Source organism: Haliotis asinina, chromosome 12, assembly GCF_037392515.1.
Source record: "Haliotis asinina isolate JCU_RB_2024 chromosome 12, JCU_Hal_asi_v2, whole genome shotgun sequence".
NCBI lineage: Eukaryota > Metazoa > Mollusca > Gastropoda > Lepetellida > Haliotidae > Haliotis > Haliotis asinina.
In genome coordinates, this window is record NC_090291.1 from 14,812,940 (window position 1) to 14,838,564 (window position 25,625).

At 40.6% G+C, this 25,625-nt stretch overlaps 1 pseudogene; it reads right to left on the reverse strand.

The window, feature by feature from the left end:
- Window positions 1–1,715: 1,715 nt before the first annotated feature.
- On the reverse strand, window positions 1,716–16,438 carry LOC137257390 (protein wech-like; annotated as a pseudogene).
- Between the last annotated feature and the right edge of the window lie 9,187 nt (window positions 16,439–25,625).

The window sequence follows — 25,625 nt, forward strand, 5'->3', positions numbered from 1 at the left end:
TTCAAGTTGATCACCCACATGATGATTACAACCATTATGTAGTGTGTTATACATTAGTGGTAATGATTTACTTATTATGAACTAGTTATGTGTAACTGTACTTGTTGCATGTTTAGATTAATGTAAAACATTCCTTCATATATTACAGGGTGATTGACTGATCATTTGAATGACTCATTATATATACATGACTACACCCCTGAACCAGCGGTCAAGGCGAGGGAGCTGGTACATCAACGATTGGATCGCTGGGTGGAACTTACCATTGTGTGTCACTATGTTATTCACATTCATGAAGATTCCTGTTACTGATATGGCTGAAATATTGCCGATGTGACGTTAAATATTAACTCACTCACTCACTTTTATTACTGATGGTATTCTATACTATTATTGCACAGACGAAGAAAGAAAAAGGACTCTACATAGCAATTCCAGTAAGTACCATATCCAACCAAGAACCATCAATACCGGAAAGAACAGCCAGGCCAATTCCAGCTCCTAGGAGAAAGTCAGCTACCACAGCCAAGACACCTGAGCTAGAAGAAATTGACATCAGTGAAGAAGAATCAGTTCTTCGATCCACACATCCAGGTCCTCAGCGTCAACTGACAGTGCAGTTTATTGACCAGGAGGGAGAGAGCGTCCTCAGCATCAACTGTCAGTGCAGTTTATTGACCAGGCGGGAGAGAGCGTCCTCAGCATCAACTGACAGTGCAGTTTATTGACCGGCTGAGGAGGGAGAAGCGTAAACGATATTGAAGATTTGGACAACGTGGATACAGGGGACTGCACAGGATTATTGGCAGGAAGATACCCGTTCACGAGACCTTAACTCAGGAGAGGAGAAACCCCCAGATACAGACATCCCTGTTGTTCTGGATTCTACCCCGAGACAACACACAGACGATGATTCATCTGGAGATGTTCCGCCTGCATCACTGCCCTCAAGATCCACAATGGAGAGACATAAGCCAAGATGGATGAGAAGTGAAATGTATGTTTTGTCAGCGCAGCCACAACCAGAATGGATGACAAGAGCGCATTATCTTAGCTCTCTATTGGGTGAGGGTATGCTTGAGACTGATCACGATAAGGTTATGGATACACTTCTAAGCATCATAGTTTCATCAATAAAGTTTTATATCTAACATTTCAAGTTGTTCTTTTGTTCATTAGTTTTTTATTCCTTTGTTACATATCCAATCACTGGCTCTCGACAGTATAGCAGTATAGAGACACACCACGGTGTCACCCACAGGGTAAGTACTTAATATTTTTTATCATGTGTATAATTATCTATGTGTGAGTAAATATCCTCTCTGTGATCATTCAAGTTGATCACCCACATGATGATTACAACCATTATGTAGTGTGTTATACATTAGTGGTAATGATTTACTTAATATGGACTAGTTATGTGTAACTGTACTTGTTGCATGTTTAGATTAATGTAAAACATTCCTTCATATATTACAGGGTGATTGACTGATCATTTGAATGACTCATTATATATACATGATGTCGGAATAGACGTCACCTCACAAACGTATCCACAGATCGCCCCCCCCCTGCAACACTATATTATCGCACAGGCTTATTTTTTCATGTTACCAATGGATATTCTAGTATTTATTCCCTGTCTGGAATCAGTATGTATTTAGAAAGGTAACAACGAGGTTTCCTTTATCATGGCTACAGACAGGCACAGAATACTAGTATTCAAAGCCAAATATTTTCACACATCCTGCTGAAGTGACATACAACAGCCCGTCATTATCCCGACAGATACCACTAGGATACCATAGTCCATCCTTACGAGTGAGGACGTCTTTGACAAACTGTCCCGATGCTGTCAGCAGAATGACCTTGTGGGAGCCACTGTCTACAAGCAGGATGTCTCCTGTGCTGGTTGTTGTGATACCACAAGGACACATCAAGGACATGTCTTCTCTGGGTGTGTAGGTGAAAATAGTTTGTCCGTCAAGGGTCGCAGATACCAAGGATTTTACTCCCCCTTCACTGACTACCACGTTTTTTCCCCTCATAACATGAATATAAAATGGGTTCCTTATCACACCTGTGCTGACTAATTTCAGAACATTTCCTTCCATATCCAGTATATCAACAGAGGCAGGAGAGTCGAATGTTCCTGTTACGAGCTGTGCAGGGTTCAGGAAGGCTAAACCACGATACTTCCTCTTTGTTTTCACAGTTGACTGCAATGTAGGTTCAGGGTCAAAGTTGATGAACGCTATTTGATGTCTGTCTGGCAGCGTAATGGCTGCCTTACTCTCACCCACCTTAGCTATTCCCATTGGCTGAGAAGGTAGTTTAAGGTGTTTTTTCAAGGATGGTGTCTTTGGAACATAGCGTGTGCTGAGTCTGCAACTTACATAATCTATCACAGCAATTACCCTCATGGCGTTGTTAACAAATACTACATCACGCAAATCGGGAAACATGTCTCCTCTAAAATCAATTCTTTCCAGAAGAATAGGGGAGAACCTCCGGTCACTGAGACCACCAACGACTTTGACCTCCCCCAGCTTGACACTATCCACAAATCTCATCAGCCTATATGTGTCGTTTACGAAGATCATGTTGGGTGTTTCTGGTCTCTTGTCCTCTAAGATATCTTCATCTATGGAAGCTCCATCAACTGACGTATACACAGCAAGCATGTCTGCTACACAGTCTGACGTCACAGCTTTGTCTATGAGCTCAAAACGCTGCTGTTCCATATGGAGGTCACTCTCCTGGGCCGTTCTGTAGGCTTTCCTTTCTTGGACAAGGTTTTCAGTAAGTTTGTCAATGCGATCCAGAAGATACTTTTCCTTTCTCAAAAGAATGTCCGTAGCTAGCATACGTACTCTCCTCACTTCATCTTTCATTTCTTATGCACTAGTCATTAGTTGTTCGATTTTTATGTTCGTCGATGAAATATTGTCAGTGTAAGTTTGCATCTTCTTCTTTCGGATCATTGTTTCATTGACCAGAGCTTCTTTGACCAGCGGCATCATGGCATCAATGGTTTCAACATGATCACACTTCCGGTGTTTGATGCTGCAGCATACGGTACATACGGCCACCCTGCAGTCTTTACAGAACAGTTTGATCTTTTCTTCTTTGTGAATTGTGCACATGAAGCTCCGTACCTTTCGTTTTCTGCTGCTATGGATGCGTACATCAAACACTTCATGGTCACGCAGCAACGGCATCTTCTTATGGAGCTTGAGACACCCACCACAGAAGACTTCTTCACAAGTGGTGCACCACATTGTACCTGGGGTTGTCTGTCCATCTTGTTTGCACACGCTACACGCATCAGCATCTGAAAATCCAAAACCTGTTTGAATTTTCCGTGTTATTTATTACTCATGTGTAAGTCATTGCTATTACACACATACACATACACATACAAGTACACACTCACACACATACACATAAACATACATACACCTACACACATATGCAAATACACACTCACACAAACATACAAATACACATACATACTGAAATAAACATACATACATACATACACATACACACACAAACACATATAAACATATACACTCACACATACACATGCACATATATCCTGACATACACATACACACTCACAAACACAGACACATACACACGCACACTCACACAAACAGACACATATACATACACATACACACACATACATATACACATACACACACAGAGAGACACATACACACACATACACACTCACATACACACACAAACACACTCGCACACACATGCACACTTACACACATACAAAGACACATACCCACATATACACATACACACTCACATACAAATACACATACAGAGTCACATGCACAGACACATACGCATACAAATGCACATACACTTACACACACTCAGAGACACATACACACACATACACATTCACATACACAAACACACATAAACATACATACTCACACACATACACATACACATGCACCCTGACATAAACAGAAAAATATACATACACTCACATAAACAGAAAAATATACATATACACATACACACTCACACACACATACACAGACACATACACACCCACACACATACACACTTACACATACACAAACACATACATAGGCACATACAAATATACATTCGCACATACACATACACATACACACATGCACAGTCACATACAAATACAAACGCACATACACATACACGCACATACAATCATGCATGCTGACAGGAAGGCAGACAGAAAGACCAGACCCTAGGCATTCGCTTCAAGTAGTACATTTACTAGCCACCAAATGTTTAGACTCACTTGCGTAACTGTAGCCACTTACTTCGAGCACATGTTCCAAACTAGATTTTACAAAATATTTCATACTGTTTAAAGTTTGATGCATGACCCTCGTGCAGTTCACCTGCATATGGTTGTTTCAGTTGTTTCACCAAGTTAGCTGAGAAATTCATCCTCGATGTAACTACATACATATACATAACATATAGTGAATGTTCTAAGTGAGTCTAAACATTAGATATGTAGTGTATATACACTCCATAGGCTACAACGTTTAATTAAAGACGTTCTTTATGCAAAATCCTCTGTTTGATAAAAATCTAGCTCAGTTTGAATACATTTGAGACATCAAAAACATAAAAGGGTTTCAAAATATCCCACCTATAGATTCCCCAAATTTGTCCATCAGACTATGTATCACGTGGCTTGTTTCAGATGTCTGACCCACTCCTCTGCTGGACTGACCCACTCCTCTACTGTCACCTTAGTGTACAGGACGGACATGGGATGGACTTGGCTTGTATTGCTTCAGACTGTGTTTCGGTGTATTTCAGAAGACAGGTCTTATAGAAAGGGTGATTACGCTGGGCCTGTGAACACCTCTGTACAGAATACACGGGTCAGACGATCATCTCTCAGCTTCAGTTCTGTTAGAGTGATATCGTCTCAATAAACAATTTTATCAGCCAAATTTGAAATACACAAATGTCGACATTTGTTTACTATTTTCAGCAGCCATATTCTACAACATATGTCATATTTGGGATTTCACTTTCTCAGTAAAGTACAAATCCTAGTACTTTTTTGGTTGAGTCCCATCCGGGATTCAAACCCGCACCCTCAGAGTCAGGCACCTAATCGCCTAGCGGCTGACTTTGTGTGCTGGCGATTAGGTGCCTGACTCCGACGGTACGGGGTTTGATTCGAGGATGGGACTCCACCAAAAAAAGTACAAGAATTTGTACTTTACTGAGAAAGTGAAATCCCAAACATGACATATGTTGCATTTGACCACTTTCTAAATGGCATCGTGTAGTCGTAGCCATATTTTAGTGAGTACCGGTTATATAAAGGCTTTACACATCATTGCGTATCACATGAGACGACTTACATGTACGACTTCGGGATCGGGTTGGTGCAGTGCTGCTTGGCAAGTATTAGATGAGCCAGCGCATGGAACGCCTTTGTGACAAGCAGGCGGGGCAAGTAATATACGTGCAGTGCATGCTGACGGTGGCGTGAAATCAGTGGGGCTACTGTTTAACACGTGTCTCGTGGAGCGATTTAGTTCAGCAAGACACCATCACGACACGAGTCATTTTTTTAATATTTGCAGATTTCAGTTAGATTAGCATGTCCATGTTAGGGAAGCATGGACAAATTGTTCATGCTCAGGCCAGTGATAACAGTGTTAACATTTATATGGAAAAGACATGTGCAACAAAAGCAGACGCTATTTCAAAATGTGGCCTTGCTATTGGTCTTTCCCAGGCACCTTTAAAACGCATTAAAGCGGGAGGTGATAGGGGTGCGAGTAGGCCTACAGTTACTAGTCCCACAAAGTTGCGAAAACCCAAAACTTTAATGCTCAAACTTGATGGTTTGACCGGCGTGCAGTCCGTCAATTTGTACAAAGTTTATATGGAGTACAAAAGCCAATTGCCTACTCTAAATGTAATATATGACATGGCAAGAATTCAATTGCACTACCAGGATTCAAAGGAAAGTTTTCGAAAAAATCTGAAAAACATGGAGTTTACGTGGCACAAAACGCAGTCAAATCATAAGGTTTTCACAGGTCAAAAAGACATCTTTGCAAAGCGTTTGAAATACTTGCGTAGAATAAAAAAATACCGAGACAAAAATCGTACAATCATCTTTATCGATGAAACATGGTTTCATGTACACCACATTGTCCCAAAATGTTGGCAACTTGATGGTGAGGTTGTAATAAATGGGGTTCAGCCTCCATCTGGCACCGGACCTCGGCTTATTGCGGTTCATGCCGGGTTCGAAAATGGTTTTGTACCAAATACTTTACTTGTATTTGAGTCAAAGCTCAAATCAGCAGATTATCATGACGAGATGAATTTTGAATGGGAAATAGCAGTAGAAAAGGAAATTGACAAAATCGTGATCGATCTAGGACTGACAAGTAATTCAGACACCGAGACCGATTCAGAAAGTGACGACTAAGGCCCCAATTCAGTCTGTCTAAATCAGTAAACTCTATAATGGATCCAATCAGTATTTGACCCCTCTGTGGAGAGGATGCACCAGACCACCTGTCGATTATTAGGGTTATGCAATATTACCGGGAAACCGGTATATACCAGTACAGTATCTCGAGATACGATTATCGCGATGTGGCTCCAGTTCTGCAATATATTGGGTCATCCAGAGTTAGCTCCCTTTGAAATATCTGCCCTTGATTTCCGTAGCAACAAAATGTGCTCAGGTTTCATGTAACATTTTACAGGTGGAAATGTCTTTGTAACTGCCAAAATGCACATTCTACCAAATGCTTTGTTTTGTGCGTTTAAGTGGTTTTATATGTTGGGGAAATAAGTGACCTCAAATGGACCAATCTTTTAAGAAAAGCGAGATTTATGGATGTCAGCTTCTTGTGAATAACGCGACGTTGCGGAGCGTATGCTTGTTCCCTCATCGTCATGTAGGAGCAAGCATACTCGTGTTATTCACAATAAAGAAATTGACATCCAGATCTCTTGCCTTTCTTTCCTGCATTCCACGTCAGAGAATTGACCAATGTTGTATTTGGACTTATTAGTAAAGCCACTGGTTCTGAGTGACCATTGCCTGTTTTATAATGGCACAAATGTTATCATATAGGCCAAAGTCTTATACATTTTATAGACTATGAGGACATAGTAGTTAAGGATCCTAGTTACTTAGGCTCACATTTCAAGCGCAAGCAGTTCACCTAAATCGTGTTTTGTTGTTGCTGTTGTTGTTGTTTTATTTTGCAATTGTTCATGTTAACACATGTTTATGTGGGAGTGAAATGAGCATGAATCTCTGAAATACAGTAACAAACGTTACACACGTATAGTTTAGCACTGAACGAAAAACGCTGATCATGAAATTCATGTCATACTACTAACTTTATCATTGTGTTCGCAAAACTCTGTTTGCAATACAGTACTTTAATCAATTATTCTGCATTAAGGCTACGTATCATTTTATTTACCTGTACGCCATTAACTCTGCGATGATCGTAACTCCGATACTTTAACATAGACTTACTAAAGTCGTAGGGCTACGATCGCCTTGAGAAACGGGGCCCAGATTACTTGCCCCGCCTGCTTGTTCACTGTACTGGCTTATCTAATACTTGTCAAAAAGTAGTATAATATAACAATCAAGCCACGATTTGCACGACGAAACTGAACTTCTCAATTTTTAGAAAACAACCTGTTTCCCTCTTGTTTCAAATGGAATGTTGTGGAGGGCGTTCCCATGTGTTCAAATTGGGATCATTTGTCAGGTCGTGACTCATCTAATATTTATCAAGCAGTAGTTCATCTAAGCGGACAAACTCACATAGGATTGTTCATGCCCTCAACCACGTGTCGTCACTCAGCTGAATTTACAGGCCATTATTATATATTAGGTGTAAGGCACAATTCATATACCATACACGTACTTGTATGCGTACATTAGTACATAAGTAACTGCACACATACATTTAGAACCGGATATAGCTTTTTTCTCACATTTCATCCAGATATACGAATATCAGACCATTTTGGCGTCACTGGTGCTACATTGTGGGCTCATTCAAATATTTGATTTAAATGTTATTGTTATCGATGTAACATATTATGAGGTAGACAAAGCTCAAGGTTTCTTTTTGCGACAGGTGACTATGCTTGTCGTAAGAGGCGACTAACGGGATCGGGTGGTCAGCCTCGCTGACTTGGTTGACACATGTCATCGGTTCCCAAGTGCGCAGATCGATGCTCATGTTGTTGGTCACTGGATTGTCTGGTCCAGACTCGATTATTTTCAGACCGCCGCCATATAGCTGGAATATTGCTGAGTGCGGCGTAAAACTAAACTCACTCACTCACTCACTTTTTGCGACAGGAAGAATAAGTAGTCAAATGGACACAATATGTTTGCCCGCCTTGGTGTTCATAGGCAGATCCAGAGGGGACGTCCAATGGTGCGAACCCACCTTTTGCTGAACTGTTGTTCAAATACCATTGAAACTCGTGTGAAAATGAAGAGTGCACCCACCTTTTCTCAACTGTGTGCACCCCCATTTCAGGCTCGCTGAAGTCTCTCCAGTGACACCTTCTCGTACACGTTTTCTTTCTACAAAGAAGCTGATGACCAAAGATTCAAATGAAGTCGCCAAGCCTTGGAACACATCAACATAGTCACTTTTGTTTTGTTTCAGCGATGTGCTCGTCACTTCTGTCAGTTTCCCATGTTTTTCACGAGTTCTCTGCGTACTTATTTCAAGGCTTTGTCATGACTGTAAAGTTGCCAGAGAGTGAATTCCATATTGGGCAACGGTTTTTTTTTCCTGTGCGCTTGCAATATTTTTTTCAACGCTGTCCAACGTTTCTTTGACGCATTGGGGCATGGCGTCTCCGGCAGCGATATTGTCTAATCTGGTCGGGTGAGATTTTGGGCCGCTGTAATCTCGGGAGGTTCAATTCATCGAGAAGGATTTGACTGTGTTTTCCCGCCAGAGTCGACAGAGAGAGTGGTTTCCTTCAGATCTGATCTCAATCACAGCGTGACTTTCCAGTCAATAAAAACCTTGAATGGTTGACATCTCATTTTAAGTCGTCGTAATAATTGTCAAGGGTCTGTTCCAAGAGTTGATCGATCATGAGATTGCTTGTGTTTGAGGTGTTCTCCGATGCTACTTCGTCAAAAATCGTCCATCGGAATGTCATCCATTTTTTCATATTGTTTATATATATATATATTATATACGTGGATATATATATATATATATATATATATATATATATATATATATATATATATATATATATATATATATATATATATATATATATGGCTCCATGTTTAACACAAATGATGTACGGACCAAAGCTTGATCCTCTGAGGGAATCTCTTTCGTCAGTTAGTAATTGTCACCAACAATTCGAGCATGTTCGATCAAAACTAAACACTGTTCGTTCAATTTCCAAACATGGACGAGAAAAACGTCGAGTAGCTGAGCTCTTTTGCATTAGTAAATCATAAACATGTGTACTATTTATATTTATGTGAACATTTTGTACAATGACACAATTTGCAAATCACCTGTCTGTTTCTGACTACAAACAATTTGAAAGAGACAGTCAAACGTTTTTCAACCCCTAAGATCACGGAAGTGGAGGTGACAATCGAGGATGTTCCCAACCAGCTGTTCAGCCAAAGCACGAGGGTTCACCAGCAGAGGGTCGAGATAAATAGGCTGCCGGCGATCAAACGCATGCTGGAAACCAACGTGGTGGTCAAGAATCTCCATCTTGTCGATGGGTCGCTCAGGGTGTACCTGACCTACACGGAGTCGACCCCAGAACTTATCTGCAGGACTGGTTGCACGTTTACCACGGCAAACTGAAAGGGGAATTGACGCTGTTCCTTCTGGACGGCTGCAGTGCCAGCAGTGAAATCTTGCAATAGAGAGGCTGTTGTACCTAGCCTCCTCTGGCCAAAACATGAAGCACAACGTTCGGTTTGCTGATGCAGAAATTCTATTCAGTGTTCAGAAACCTGAGGGAGCAGCCGCGATGTATGGCCCTGTTTCACGGCAAGGACAGAGATTCGTTGCAGGAATGCTTGCAAGACATTTGATTCCGAGCAAATGAGAATGTGACTGCGTGCAGAGACAGCTCGCAGAAATGAAGCATACCAAACTCCTGTTGAAAACCCGTGGTGTACGAAGTTTGCTAGCTTATCCAAAATCGCTAGCAAAACTCGAGCCAAATTATAAGAAAAGTCAAGCGATATTATAACAACACCCTAGCAAAAATGTATGAACTTCTCGTCATGTGCAACTTGACTTTCATGTCAACGTGTTTCGCGTGCATCAGAGTTCATTTTATTAGACTCAAAAGTCGTTTGTTACATTACATGATGAAGTGCAACAACCTTCTTGCACAAATGACTGCAAAAGATCATACTAAGCGACACCAAGCGATAGAGGCTGTGGCGCTCGCAGTCAACAGCAAACCCAAACACTACTTGGGCAGCCTCGATCACATTCCCGATAAAATTCACAAATTGCCTGCCAAAGACATTGGCAAGCTGTACGCAAGATACGAAGCCAGACTTGGTGTTGAAATGATGAAAACCATAGGTTTGGTCCTGACACAGGTCTACACCGTCGTGCTGTCGAACAGATGCTGCCACCAGAGGAGGAGGAGGAAGAAGAACAAGGAGTGACTGATACTGTAACCTGAAAAAAGAACAATCCCGAAAGAGTAACCAACGGTCACAAAAGCAGGTTAGTTAAACAGAAGAAGAATAAAAACAACACGTTTTATCATTGCTGGACCCACACACGATAGTCATCACTGTGACGAGAAGGTGTCACTGTGCTGGTGTTTCACATGGATTGATGACAGCCACCAAAGATATGCTCGTCAAGCAAGGCGTCATTCCGGAAGACATAGAGAAGTGAAAAACGACATTAAATGCATAACATCATGGCCACAATCACAATGGTGGCTTGAAAGTTCGGTTACAAGGTTGTCCGATGAGATGAACGGTGAACGAGCACTCCCACCATCGCAAAAGTCGACGGCATGCATCCCCAACAAAATCCTTAAAAATACGTCTCGTTCTCCTTGGACAGTTTGAAATTTCAATTCCTGCTGTCATCTCTGCACTGCCTGGAGAAAGCCAACCACCCAGCAGACTTTGCCATCACCAGTCGCTACACCGATTAGACTAGACATCTGCTGCTGAGAAAAGGCGTCTATTCAAATTTTGCATACACCGCGGTAGTAGTATTCAGGACTCGATAAGGCTTAATTTTTTCAAAAAATTAAATTAAGCCTTTGGGAGGACCTGTCACAGTAACGCTACCGTGTATACTACTGAAGTTCACATGTCACCCAAAACATTGATGATTTAAAATGTGTTCACCAGGAAAAGTCGACTATGTAAGGATATAATCCTTTCTTTAATCCCTTAAATAAACATCAATAAAACAACACTAAAATCTAAGACTGCCGCCAGCCGCCAGCCGCCTGAAACTAAAAATCGCCTTAACGTGAATACCCTCGCCATCCACAGGAACGCCAAGGTGTGCAGGGGTGGATATCGGAAGATGTCGACCTGTCTAACTGGAATTCAGCTTCAACTTAACGTGACATGGTAATCATTAAGCTACAAATGGTCGCCTAATACTTCAATGAATAAAGCGCTGTCAAATCGCCTGTAAAGCAGAATTAAGGAGTAATCGTTTTGTCTGTTCTTTTTCTTCAAATTCTATTTCTTGTCAGCTGTAGTCTCATTTAAATGCTAAAGGTACGACTAGAAGTAGAATATACACCCAGGCGGATATTTCCATTCACAAGTTACTATGCTTTGGAAAAAGTAGTTCCAGCCAATGTCTAGCTGGCATTTATGTTGGTTAGAACATGCATCAAAACAAAGCAGGTATGGTCTAAATGTTGTTAGTGATTATGTTGGGGTTTTTTGGTAGGAGTTAACTCTTGTTTCTGATCTCGCAATACAACTGAGGTATCAGACCACTAATCATATACCCCCAGACTTAGTTGCAAGTTTGATCTGTTGCTACTGAGGGGTGAATGTTAACATCACTGTTAATCTTTATGGCGAAAATCACCGTTCTTGTCTGATACTGTCTCTGAATTTGTGTTGTCACTCAACTTTGTAATGTCATAGTGAGACTCCATTGATTTGTGAACTAGAGACTGTACGGTAGCCTAATGGATAAAGCGTTGGGTCGTCACGTCGAAGACTTGTGTTTGGATATACCTACATGTGTACAATGAATCCCATTTCTGATGTCCCCACCGTTGGAATATTGCTAACAACGTCACTTAGAGAGTTTACACCTAGATCTAGGCGGACATCGCAGCTTGAGCTGGCAAGGTACAAAGACCATCTCAAACCTATGGACCCGATACAACAATACTGGGAGTGTTAATGCCAGACCTAGGTCTGGTCGACCTGTAGCACGACAATGGTCGACGTGGATCACGACAATGGTCGACGTGGATCACGACAATGGTCGACCTGTAGCACGACAATGGTCGACGTGGATCACGACAATGGTCGACGTGGATCACGATAATGGTCGACGTGGATCACGATACTGGTCGACGTGGATCACGATAGTGCTCGACCTGTAGCACGACAATGGTCGACGTGGATCACGATAGTGCTCGACCTGTATCACGACAATGGTCGACGTGGATCACGATAATGGTCGACGTGGATCACGATACTGGTCGACGTGGATCACGATAGTGCTCGACCTGTAGCACGACAATGGTCGACGTGGATCACGACAATGGTCGACGTGGATCACGATAATGGTCGACGTGGATCACGATAGTGCTCGACCTGTAGCACGACAATGGTCGACGTGGATCACGACAATGCTCGACCTGGAGCACGACAATGGTCGACGTGGATCACGATAATGGTCGACGTGGATCACGATAATGCTCGACCTGGAGCACGACAATGGTCGACGTGGATCACGACAATGGTCGACGTGGATCACGATAATGGTCGACGTGGATCACGATAATGCTCGACCTTGAGCACGAGAATGCTCGACCTCACGTTGCAGGCGTTTGACAGAACTGTTAAATGAAAATCAGCATATAAAGCTCTAGCTAGATGGCATATGGTCTGTCATATGAACTGTTTTATCAACAACATGTTAGAAAACAAGAAGATGCGAGCACATATGTCATGTAACTCTATCATGCACATCCTCTTGGGTGGTCAGAATGATGTCTCGTTTGTTGAGACAAATCCCTGTAAATGACTGTTTATGTTTAGAGGTTAAGTGGCATAGCAGATCAGCAGTAGGTTCAATGGGTCAATAAATGGACATATGTAATGACTGACAGCAGTTACTGATAGGCACATTCCACAAGGGCCAAATCTTTCATTTCAAAATATGATGGCAGGAATTTATGCTACAACCGACTAATAAATAGTGTCAGAATTTTAAATCCAAATGTGTGGGGAACGGTTGATCAAACCGTACTATTCACGTTTATACCTAAATGTTATATTCTACTGGGGATTTCTCAGGGATGTATAACAATTTCACACGTGCGATAAAGGCCGTCCAAGGGTTTCAAGTCCGTTGGTTGTAAATGTGTCTCCGAATACGTTTTTTACTTTGAGTTCGATGGTAGTGTGAGGATTATTTGTTAATTTGAATGCGACAGTAATTGAAAAATTGCCATCGTAAATGAAAACAAGAACAGGGCGGGCATTAATATGGGTTTTCATTATTTCACAGATGCTATGACGCCCTAGGCTTACACTGTCTAGTGTTCTGTCGAAGATAATGCCGTGACAATATACTGTTTTTTTCATAGCGTTTCCCTGTTATCTCCTATCGTCAGTTCGTATTGCGTATGGAAATTAAACTGTGGACGACAGCCTTTGACCCTTGGCGGAAAACCTTCAAAAATGCGACAAATGCAGTTTTGAAGAGCTGAGTTTTTGTTGCATTATGACATTGTGACCCAGTGTGACATTTTACGAGGCTCTATTTAAAAAATTGTAGCATAACCTGAAGAGTCAATACAGGCATTCTTTCAGAATTTCATACAGTCCTTCAATGGAAAGTAATATGGCTAACGTTTTTTTTTCTCTTTTTTATATCCTTTTCGACCGATCGCCTCTAGTCAGCGCCACTTTAGAGAGGAGAAACATGTGGATGCCGATGGTGGTCACACAAGATACCGGCATTTTACTCTCATCAAGTGGTTTTAACGGCGCCTCTCTGATTTTACCTAACACTTACTCGATAATAAGATTTTGGAGTTTTGTAAATTGATGGTTGTACTGTAACTGTGCTATGATGCCATGTTTGAATCAGATATACGAACTAAGTAGGTAAACTACAAAACAGCATAACAAGTTTCTTTTCAGGAAATACTGAACTGTCAAGGGGACATAACTCTTAGAGTCATATGCAAACACCGTCAAATGTCGCTGCATACACTTTTCACATGTTTATACGTGATGTATACATCTTGATTGTGGTTTGCTTTTCCTAAATACTTAAAAGATGTTATCACGTCGCTGACTATCCCGACATCAAGTGAGGACACATTCAATGGAATTTTCCATCCACTTTCGGTTTCGATGTACAAAGAGTAACAATGTTATCAGATGTACAAATACCCATGTCATCACATCTATTTTTGAACGATGTTATGTGAAGTAGTATGAAATTAAAAGATTCAAATTACGTTTCAACAGTGTTTTCGTTATTTACCTCCACCGAGACCACAACATGGACGGCCACCCGGGTTTGACAGCGTCACACTTCCTGATGGCCTCGACGATGATGATCACGTGACACGAAGTTGACAGGAGTGAATCAGTCACGCAACACGCGATATCTTGCAGCAGATATGAGAACCGCAATGTCTGCTCTGTACCGTATATGTTAAGCTGACTGTGTGCCGGTTTACTATGGACCAACGGACCAAGCGTGAAAAACAATCAGACAATCTTCAAACTTGAGAAAACGAGCCATAAATCCACAAATAATGCAAACGTAACAATGACATAATTAGTAAACGTTTATTACAGATGAGTAATGTAGAAACACTCAGTAATATTCGAGCTTTATACCGAGGATCTGCAAATAATTGAGTCTGGACCAGAAAAACCCATGATCCCATGCAGTGACTTTTGACAATCAAGTTATTTCTGAATTCTTAGCAGTTGTCATGCTTATATGGTGCATAGCGTATGGTGACACTAACATGTAACACGTGAGCGTAGGCCATTGCATGTAGCTGGAATATTTCCCTCATGTATTGCAGCCCCTCTCTTATACCGAGGATGAACAGACTGCGGTCTCTGTGGTTTCATGACACTTCCGGTGTTTGATGCTGCAGCATATAGTACACATTGCCATCCTGCAGTCTTTACAGAACAGTTGTATCGTCTTATGACTACATATGATGCCTTGCCATAGAAAGTGCCAGGTTCACTGTCTGTTTGGACCCTTGCTTCGTTCACCAGAGCTTCTTTAACAAACGGCATCATGGCATGATACGGAACATCCCACTTCCGATGTCTGTTGCTGCAGCATACAGTACACATTGCCATCCTGCGATCCTTACAGAAGAGTTTTATCGTCTCGTCTGTGTGAATTGTGAACATGAAGCTACATACTTTGGGTTTCCTGTTGCCATGAACACGTACATCACTCACTTTTATGATCACGTGTTAGTAACAACCTCTTGTGGAACTTAAGACACTCATCACAGAAGACTTCTTCACGAGTGGTGCACCACATTGTACCTGGGGTTGTCTGCCCATCTCCTTTGCACACGCTACACGCATCAACATCTAAATATCCAAAACTTGCTCTAATGATTCGTGCTAGTCATACAACAAACATCCACTTAATTCGACTTACAACTATATTTACACACATACATATATACACATATACAGACCCTAGCTATTCGCTACAACTATGAAATGTATACACTATTGGGCTACAACGTTCATATAAAGATTTTGGCAGTGCAAAGACTTCAGTTCGATAAAGATTTGATACATTTTCCATGTACTCTACACAGGAGACATGGACAGATCAACATGAAAACATGTTTCAAACATTTTTCAACTGGCGATCCCCCCAAATCGTCCTTCAGACACTGTATGACATGGCTTGGTTTCAGATGACTGACCCACTCTTCTACTGGAATATCAACGTTGGTCACCTTTGCCCACTGTCTACAGGAAGGACATGGGATGGACTTGGCTTGTATTGCTTCAGACTGTGTTTTGGTGTATTTCAGCAGACAGTTCTTACAGAATGTGTGATTACACTGAATTGTGGCAGGTCTGTGAACACCTCTGTACCGGTGGCACATTGTCTGTCAGCTTCTTGGCGACAGCCATTTCTGTTAGAATGAGATCGTCTGATCAAACTATTGCTTTAACCGAAATTCTTAAACACGTAATATAACAATATCAGTTATACTTCTATTTTCAGCAGCCTTATTCTAGTGCAGTATTTCTGCTTATCACACGGACCACTCAGACATCGGGTAGCAGCGGACATCGTTCCCCTGTGACATGGGCTTTATTCATGACATCATCGCCTTACCGTCACTCAGCTGAATTCATTGTCCAGTAGTGTCCAACCGATACCACATGTTTGCAATAACATAAAACAATACAAAACAATGCAGAAATTTGTGTAATTCCTTTGAAGGACCTTTCCACAACATGTGTACAAATCCATTTCATTTAATCTGTAAAATCATTAGGACAAGCCGGTAAAGATGGATGGGGTCCAGAAATGAACATTTCATTAAAATACTGATCAAAAAGATGAGGGGAAATGTCAAACCACACGTTTCAAAGTCACGTCAGTAACGGGCATCAATTTGACATATTTATTCATGAGAATGTACTATGTGTGGGATACAAGAGGTTAATTGTACCATGTCGGATCAAGGCTGAGCTATACCCTGTTGTTGTCGAAACTAGAACTTCTACACTAAATATTATACTGAACATCATTGAAAACGTACCACCTGTAAATTTTGAAATAAGGCAATAGAATCTTTTGGAAATGGAAAATTAATGGTGGGAATTTTGATAATAACACACTAGATCGTAAATAACGCTCTACAGTAAAAAACGGATCGTTCGAACACATCATCGAACACATCACATGAAAACAACAAAATTCATGCACATCACACACGAAGGGCACAAATTGCATGCAGAAAGCATGCTGTTCAGGGGTATAAATGACCTTCGGCACAAAACCGTTCTCATTTTCGCAGTACTTTCGTAAGTAAAGTTTTTTCGCCATGCCAAGATTGTCACCAGAGGAACGAGAACAGGCCTTGGGTATGTTGCAGGTCGGCGCTTCAAGCAGAAACATTGCACGACGATTTGGGTGTCATCATTCGACCACTCTGAGGCTTGCTAACAGATACCAACAAACAGGAACCAGCAGGGACCGGCAACGCCCAGGTCAGGCACGTGTTACCACCCCTCGTCAAGATCGAGACATTGTACGGCGCCATATTCGGGATCGAACCTTGCCCGCTGCCAGAACCGCCAACGCTGTCCAGGGTCGACGTGGTTTGATCAGCGCTTCCACCGTCCGACGCCGTCTCCGTGCGGCAGGGTTACGTTGTCGACGCCCTTACGTTGGACCCATCCTGACTGACAGGCATCGCCGTGAACGCCGACAATGGGCTGAACAGCATCGTGTGTGGTTGTTACGACGTTGGCATGGTGTGGTGTTCTCCGACGAGTCGCGTTTTAACTTGCGAAATGCTGACGGGCGTCTACGGGTATGGCGTCGACGGGGTGAACGTTATCATCAGGATTGTGTTGTGCAAACCGATCGGTGGGGTGGAGGCAGCATTATGGTGGGGGGGGGGAATAAGTTACCACAGAACCGCTCTGATTGTTTGTCGTGGCAGAGTGAATGCCGTTTACTACCGTGACAACATTCTTCAGAACAACGTCGTTCCCTTCTTTCACCAGCATCAAGATCTGCACACATTTCAACATGACAATGCACGAGCCCACACTGCACGTGTTTCGATACAGTATCTGGCTAACAACAACATTCCTCTACTTCATTGGCCTGCATTGTCACCAGATTTGTCACCCATCGAACACTTGTGGGATTACATCGGCCAACGCCTCGCACGTCGTCCGCAGATCAACAACCTTGGGGAACTCGACAATACCTTGCAGCAAGAGTGGAATGCAGTGCCTCAGGACGTTATTCAGAGACTTATCCGTTCAATGAGGAGACGTTGCACAGCTTGTGTTGCTGCTAACGGGGGTCATACACGCTACTGACTTTCCATTTTGACCCCATCTTTATTTCATTGTCAGCTGCATTAAATCTTCACTGTTTTGCTTGATTGTTTTTTGCTTCTTTTCTTTATCAAACATTGGTCTACACAAATATGTAAAATTTACATAGATTGCTCACTTCTGCTCTTAGAAATCCACAATTTTAGGGGTGGTGCGTTTTCAATGATGTTCAGTATATATCGTGGCGTTTTGTAACCTTGGGCGATGTAGAAACCGTGATAACGTCAGTTTGGGACCAATAGGGTCAAGTAGTTTGAGACTACATTATTCCCTCATTTTTTATCACCATTTAAATTTGGTATTAAGCAATTTTGTTTTCGAATCTTTTTTATAAAAATGAAGCCTGTGTGTTTATTTCCAGGTAAGATGCGTTTGTTCTGCCTCATGCTGCTCTGATGGCATATCAGGGTTTTGTCCTTCGCCTCTTCTGCGATAACATTTCAAGTGTGAGTGAGTGAGTGAGTGAGTGGGTGGGTGGGTGGGAGGGCGTGCGGGCGGGTTGAGGCAGTCAGTCAGTATGTCGAACTGCAAAATTGACAACAAATGTGTTGATATTCCAGCTCACTATTAGGTAACTATTTGATTATTTCATATCTGATTCTCTGCTGTGGTGATCTTATTTCTACAAATATGTGTCTAATCTGATGTTTTGCATGAGAGAAAAATAGGTTACTTAGTTTTTTCATGAATGTCGCTAATAGTTATACCACAAAAGGTTGTAGCACCCCAAATAATGATGTTCACCTGTATTTTTCAAGGGCATGGAGAAACAAGGTTTGTTATTGTAAACAAGATAAACAGTCAAGTTATAAACTCAGACAAACATATACGGGAACACATGACACAAATGTTTCTTTATATTTTTTCAGATTTCCTTATAAATTGTGCACCGCACTATGTGTGAAGAAATCTGAAAAAATATAGGAACACTTGTGCTGTCATGTGTACCCTTATTTCTTTCTCTAAGTATACGTTTTCCACTGAGGATAGCAACTACAATCACTTGGTGTGTTAGTTCAGTGTCTGTACTACCTTCAAAATCAATCATGTCTTGTACTAAGCATTTTAATCATACTCTTCAAAAAGGTATGGGAACTGTACTTTCAGTGTACGATTGTCGAAATTGGGAGATATATGGGACTGAATCAATGTTGATACAACAATAATGGATGTCTTGAGAATGCATCACCACATGGAATTCATTCAAAGCAAAACTGTCCGTTCAGTTATCCCCCTTGTTAGGTGACTAGAGTATGACATGAAAATTTCAGGTCCACAAGTTTTTGTCAGTAGTGTGTGATTTGACCCTGAAAACCCTGACCACAGACGCAAGAAAATTATCGGACAAATTTCAGGAAGTCTTTTTTTTCCAAAGTCAGACATAAATTCACTGTAAACTCTTCTTAATAACTAAAACTGTAATAACGAAACATAAACATATATTGTTTATTTACATTATTGTTGTTTGTTGTCGTGTTTACATGCAGGTCTTATTTACTTTTGAAAATGTTTAACGTCTGACGTTTCAGGAGAGCAATAACCCAAATATTCAACGGTTATTAATTAGGGTTAATGTGTACCCATGTTTGCCTCTGTCAAACTAACCCCAGAAGATCCCGGTTAGAATGTGTCTTCATCAACCCATGCTTGTCGCAAAGGACAACAAATGGGATCGGGTGGTCAGGCTCCCTGACCTGGTTGACACATGTCATCGGATTTTGGTTGTGTAGATCACTGCTCATACTGTTGATTATTTACCACCCGCCGCCATACAGCTGTAATATTGCTGAGTGCGGCGTAAAACGTTAACGCAATCACTCATTCACCAATATGAAATACTTCTTAAACGACATGAACCGTTGTCGTTTTTTTCCACGAAATAATACGACTTGGTCACGACAGACTTGGAGTAAATCTAGGCGATCACGAGAGCATTATGACGTGAATGTGAATGTAAAATGTGTTTATGGTGTTCCTAAATTTGTCTGTAGAAACAATATGTGAAGACTATATGTGAAAATGCTGCTTAGTCTCTTACATCCCTTGATGTTGACATGTTCACTGGTATATTGCAGGAAAGTATTGACTCTGCTGTGGAGGTGCTCACTGGAGTGATGCAGCGTGGTACTGTCACGTGTGATCTACAGTCTCGTGGTAGTAGGTTTAGCAGTGGATCAGTGGATAAGTGTTTTGATAAGGAGTGTAGGGATATGAAGGCTAGTTAGATTGAGTTTAGATTGACTGGAAGCAAGGCTGTTGTGCTGGAAACTAAGAAATAGTTACATAGGTCGTTATGTCGAAGGAGTCTTGTATTCGTTAGCTGGGGATAGTCAGTGATTTTGGAGAAAACTTCGCAATCTAACTAATAAGGTGAATGTTGAGCCGTTAGTCACAAAGATTAATAATCAGAACTGGTTCGATTATTTCCAGAGGGTCTTCATTTTAACCGAGATAAAAGTAAATAGTGATCTCATTGAAGAGTACTTTTATCAAGACTCATGATGACAATATTTGTGATAGATGTACTGAAGAAGTTGCCACTGCTATACTAAATTCTGCTATTACACAGGGAGAGGTTGAAACACCCATAAAAGATCTTAAATGGCGTAAAGCGGCAGGTTTGGATGGTGTCTTAGCCGAGATGATGTCTTGATGTGGCAGTCTTCTCGCACCTTATCTATTACTTTTGTTTAATAATATTCTGTGTACAGGTACTTTCCCTACTGGGTGTTGTTAGGGTTTGGTTGTTCCACTGCATATATGGGACGGTATGATTGTATGTATCCTTCATAGATTCTTTTGGGAAGATAAATTTATTTTCGTCCATTGTCGGTAACCGTCAGCATCAGTTTGCTGATTTCTATGACACTATTCCAGAATCGCAGGCGGGATTTAGAAAGGGATATTGTACCATGGATAATGTGTTTACTTGTCAATGTTGTATGTAAAAATATCTATCTAAATGTGGGGGTAGATTTTTCTGTTTGTGTATGGATTTCAAAAAAGCTTTCGATTCGGTTAATGGAAATTTGTTATGGTATTCAGTCATTAAAAAAAGGGCTCATGGAAAGTTGCTGCTGGTTTTACAAAATGTGTACTGTAAAATAAAAGCGTTCGTTAGGATATCTGCTACTTCTATCACAAAGTATTTTGATTTTTTGAGGGGAGTAAGACAAGGATGTGTCCTCAGTTCAATTTTATGCTTTTGATGCTTATCTCAGAATTTCAATCTATGGTATCTAGGTGTATTTATCAGTGAAGATTATTTGTAGTTGTTTATATTATTGTATGTTGATGGTTTATGTATTTTTTATGATAGTGTTGTTTGGTTGCAAAAGAAAATCAACATCTGTATTAAATGTGTAAGCCTTATGGGTTACGGGTTAATATGGATAAGACAGAGATATTAGTATTTCGAAGTTGGGGATACCTTCGCAATTATGAAAAATTGTTTTTTGATGGCGTATAACTGAAAACAGCCACATATTATAATTATCATGGTATCGTGTTTTCTAATAGCTTGCCTTGGACTGTTTGCATTAAGACGCCTGTGGCCCAAAGCCAGTAATACCTTATTATTTATATAACAATTACAAGATTATTTTAGAAATATTCCTATTCATTTGTTATTTAAATTTTTAACTGTAAAGTTAAGCCAATACTGCTGTACGGGACAGAGGTGTAGGGATTTCAGGAAAGAGGTGTTGTTGGTAAATTTCATAACAATTTTGGTAAATTTATTATAGGGGTAAGTAGACATACATCAAGTAATACAGCAGTAGCTGTATGTGGAGGATATAGTATGAATGTAGATTATCATCTTAGACGCGTTACATTTTGGTGTAAACTATTAAGAATGTGTAATGATCGTTATCCCAAACTATGTTAAAATCATATACTTAGACTGGATTCTGTCGGTAGGATTACTGTGGTTTCTCAACTGCGAAAGCTCTTAAAGATCACATATACTAGTACTCTAGTAGGGTACAAATACAAAATCACTTGCTGACATCGTTACAAATGAAACCCCACCATTAAAACTACTCACTCATTTCGACACTTAATTAACTTAAATCGACCCTTTTGTCAACAGTGCACAATTCTCAGCCGCAAACGAAATTTCAACCAATCAGAGCGGCGTGACGTAATTGTAGGTATAGAAATGAGGGTCTGTGCAGTATTCATCTACATTTCAGGGGTTAAACTATTTTGTTTAGAGTTTTGTACAAACCTGAAATCGCGAAAGCTGTTGAGAAAAATGAAAGCTATATGTTCTCACAATCTACTACAATTTAGCTTTGTCTCCTGCTTTGCCTAGTTTTCAAGTTGCAACCCTTGTTTTCACAGATGATTCTGTCAAAATCACTTGGTGTCGCTAGGTTGTAAACAATCCGTGTTAGGTGGTATAAACCTACATGCTATTTGTCATCATTCAATTGATGCTCAGTTAATGAATCTATAACAGGTATAATGAGTGGTAACGCCACTCAGATTACCCGACAAAGGCCTCCATTTGGCATTTCTTGTGTCTGGATCGATCAAAGGATTAACCGATAACACGCTGATTGATTAATTAGTTTTATGCGGATTTAAATGGGGGATTTGTCAAAAGGTAGCGTTTATGTATGTAAATTTATTAATCTATACTGAATACACTCTGTCGTGTCTGTGTCTATGTACAAACAACACCCTTCTTTCAAAGGATTAACCGCCAATACATTGATTGATGGCTCATTATTGGCTAACTAAATAACTTTTTAAAACGAATGACGCACATTATGCAATTAGTTGCCAGATGTGCTATCTTGGGTAACCAATGAAACTATACAGCAATGTGAAAAACCTGAAACGATACATCACGTTTAAATTAATTTGTCGTACAGTATTTTCACTTCGACCCCGACCTCGCTTAGGTTATGTTACAGGTTGTGTCATGCAAACTCCTTTTGGTAATGATTCAAAGACATATTTATGCAGTTTTGATTTTCTAACTTGATGAAAACAAACCATAATCTCATTAATTCAAATGGATTTGACTTCACGATTTTCAAAATGGCGGCGCCCTGTCTTGGGATGAATGCTATTTAAGTTTGTTTTAACCGACTTACAAAATCAAAATTACTTTTCACTGGTAGTAAAATATGTATTTTACTGATGGGCATTAAAATTTTACATGACATTGCTTATAACATAACAATTTCACTCTTGGAGGCGGTCAATATAAGGGGTCAATATAATATTGCTTACGATAATATTGTCACTTTGACCACAACCTCGTTTCCGAGGAAGAAAGCATTATATTCATGCAAAATCCTTTTGGTCAGCAATGTGTAGTAAGCAGTCTTGATTTTATAAACTCGATGAAACTTTTTCCATTTTCTACTGGAAGCGTGGTAGGGGGCAAACCATCCAATTTAGTATATACCATATATTTAGTATATACTTCGCAGATACTAACAACCAATTTAAGCACAAACTTCGGGGTCCGGTGGAGATCTGTGCATAGTGACACCATCACCCGACCCAAGGGACAATTGACGGCAACACAATTCGGCATGTCTTCGGGGACGTTGAGAAATCAGCAAACTGACGAACTTCCTACACATTTTCTATACTGAAAATCGTTCCCTCTGTGACGTCACTATAGCGCTCGGGCGACAGAGTTACGTAACCTGTCTGTGGTTTCGTTTGCGGTCGAGAGAGAAGCAGACGGCCTTTAGCAACTTTTGAGCGCTTGGTGTTAATTAACCACAAGTTTGTTTTTTTTAAAAAATAGTGTTCCGTTTATGACTAACTAGAAGTCTTTCATATGCAGTGATAAAAAGAGTTTAGTTGTTCTTTAAATGAGTATGGATTTTGTTATGTTTGGCTTTCCCAAGATATCGGAAAGGTGCCATTACTTTTATCATTATTTAACCAGAGGTTAGTTGATTGTTCAAAGCAGAATATCAGTCACTGTAGCTGTATCATGAAATCATCCAGTCTTGTATATTTTAAAAGGTGTTCCATCATCATTGCTGCTTGATAATCACATCTTAATAATTAATATAAGAGACTTGAGAAGATATTTATGTTTGTGAAGATTCTATGCATTACCGTTACGATGTAATATTACATGGAAGGAAACTTTGAACTCAGATGTAATTTGTAAGATGTGTAATAGTAACAGAAATGAAGATGAGGTCCACTTCCTATCTGAATGTAGTAAATATGCAACGCTACCAAAAATATATTTACCTCTATGGAATAATTTAACAAATTATTGTAAATTCATAAATTACTGTACGGTACGCCAGAAATGGGATTCACTCTCTCCACCCGTGTGGAGAATCAAACCTGGTCTTCGGCGTGACGAGGGAACGCTTCAACCACTTGCCTACCCCACCGCCCCAAGTCGTACGAGGCTGAATGGCCACATAGAACTACACGAAACCACAGTCGGGACTCAAAGGGACCAATGCTAATTCTTAACAACCGTAGTTCGTTATACGCATTGCGACATGCATATACCAAGTAGCCGAGAACTCACTTCGTAATAGCCGTCAGTTCGTTACAAGCATGTTCGTGGCAAACGTAAATGTGTGACAGATGACAGATTTCGAGTTTCGAGAGTTATTCCCTACAATGTAAACTACGTGAAGATATTATTTTTGGTAGATTGTCCGAAACGTGTAGACATATTCGAGTTAGTCTGAATCGGAGGTCCAACGACAGCCTATGAGTTAAGTCTTCTTTAATGTATTTTAATGTGAACTGTACAGAAAGGAGATCGGCAATATCAGACAAATGCACGACAGCAAATATATTACTTGATGAGTCTTTGTTTGACTAACAAAACTGCGCAACACGACTTTCATCTATGGGAACTAGTGTAATAAAATACTGATTAAAGCGTTCGTAAAATGTGTCAAGTAAAGACGACGATCATAAGTAAAGTAGCTCCCAAACCTCTGTAGCGGTCACTAGCCCGTTTGGTTCAAAACCGGACCGATGAAATGCCATCTTACTCGACAACTAATAAACATATAATACTCAGTGAAACTATCTTCATAATCAAACCTTCAGGCCAACTCCGCGAGATTTTTGCAGAATTTATGTCCTAAAATATAAAAGTTGTTTAACATACTACCAGTAAGGTTTTGACACAGTCCACTGTTAGTTACGAGGGAAGAGTGCAGAGAAAGGGACAGCCAGGGGTGCGAGAAAGGATGGCACAACACAGGTAAATGCATAA